Source organism: Galeopterus variegatus, unplaced genomic scaffold (assembly GCF_000696425.1).
Source record: "Galeopterus variegatus unplaced genomic scaffold, G_variegatus-3.0.2 Scaffold887, whole genome shotgun sequence".
Lineage (NCBI taxonomy): Eukaryota > Metazoa > Chordata > Mammalia > Dermoptera > Cynocephalidae > Galeopterus > Galeopterus variegatus.
In genome coordinates this window covers 58,696-60,325 of record NW_007726998.1, presented here as the reverse complement: position 1 = coordinate 60,325, position 1,630 = coordinate 58,696, and the positions used below count along the sequence as shown (strand labels likewise).

General features: G+C 34.2%; 1 protein-coding gene across 1 annotated transcript in view; it reads left to right on the top strand.

Annotated features, from left to right (window-relative positions):
• GLTSCR1L (GLTSCR1-like) overlaps nt 1-1,630 on the top strand; it is a 64,153-nt gene that overhangs the window by 36,876 nt on the left and 25,647 nt on the right. The gene's annotated exons all lie outside the window — the stretch shown is intronic.

Below are 1,630 nucleotides of genomic sequence, written 5' to 3'. Positions count from 1 at the left end.
ATATGAAATTTACTTTGCCATTTTTCTAAGCTTTCAGCTTTCTTTCTAAAATGACTCAGAAATACAATAACCTGAGAAAGTCACATAGAATGTTTTGAACATTGTTATATAAACTTTAATCGTAGTTATTTACAAATCATTTTCATCTTAAACAAGAAAAAAAAGATAATGATAACTGACAGTTGTTGAATATTTAATATATGCTTAGCAGTAAGGGCTTAACATATACTAATCTCCTTTAATCTTTACAATAATTCAATGAAATGTTTCTGTTATCATCCATATTTTATAGATGAAGAAATTAAAGCACAGAGAGGTTAAGTTACTTGGCCCAATGTTACACAGCCATGAGTTGCAGAGTTGGGATTCTAACCCAGGCCACCAGGTTCTAGAGCCAGTATTCTTAAACTCTAGGAGGATCTAGGCAAGAAATCTGACTTGGGGGAGAGGGAATTCCTGCCTGTAGACTATACTGAAATTACTGTGTTTAAGCTTTACGCTACCTTAATCTTCTCGATTGCCTTATTCTACTGTGGAGAGTAGACCGAGTCAGTCTGCCCAAGTTGGAACCCTTGCTCTGCCACTTACTTAACTTTAGATGTATCAATCACTAATCTCCAAGAGGTTCAATTTCTGCATTTATGAAAAGAGGATAACAATAGAACTACTTCATAGAATGGTTAAGATTAACTGACTAATCTGAGGAAATCACTTGGTATGGCATTCATGAAATGTTAACTTATCATCATCAGGGCCTTTATTTTCGTCATATATAAAAGGAACAGAATTCGGAAAGTCCTTGGGAATAAATGCACAATTCTTTCAAGTATTTTAGTGTGTGTAAGGTGTGGCAGATCATATCATGTAAGACACCTCTACATGCTAGAGTGGCTCTGAAGTCACAACACTGATTCCTGTAAGGCTTGTGAGTCAGTAGAATTTCTGACATGCATTTTAAATGAGTAATAACTGCATGTGATGCCATTAAGCCCATAAAGTAGATATTTAGTCTGTCCCTCAACATTAATGATTTTTATTTACCAACTCTTCTACTTCCATGTGAGTATTGATTCTAACTTTTCAGGCTGCTTCATTCAATATGTATATATTGGGAACTTTTATTGCGTCATGCATGTCTCATGTAGTAGAAATATGAAAAATGCTCTGAAAAACATTGGTGTTTAAACCTATGGTCTGTTAACTTGTGCACTGTAAAAACATTAAACTATGTCTCACCACTCAGGAGATCTCCATTGTTGCCTTGATATTTCTCTGCAAAACAGTATGCTTCTTGCCTTCAGTTGCTTTCTCCACTTCCTTTTCAATGATTTTTTTGAGTCCTAAGATGATGTTCACCTGACTCGGAACAACGTATTAGTCCATTTCAACTGTTGACTGCATGTCACACAAACTATTCTTGGTTATTCTATCTAGTTTTTCCTGTCATCTAGCCCCCAGCACCTTATTACGTAGAGCTGAGAATCTCTACAGTTTTGCAAGTTGCAGTACTCATTTTGGATTAATCTATTTTAATATTTTTCTTCATCTTCTTTTTCTTTTTAATTGTGGTAAAATACACATAACAAAACTTACCATCTTTTTTTTTTTTTTTTTTTTTTTTTCCTTTTTT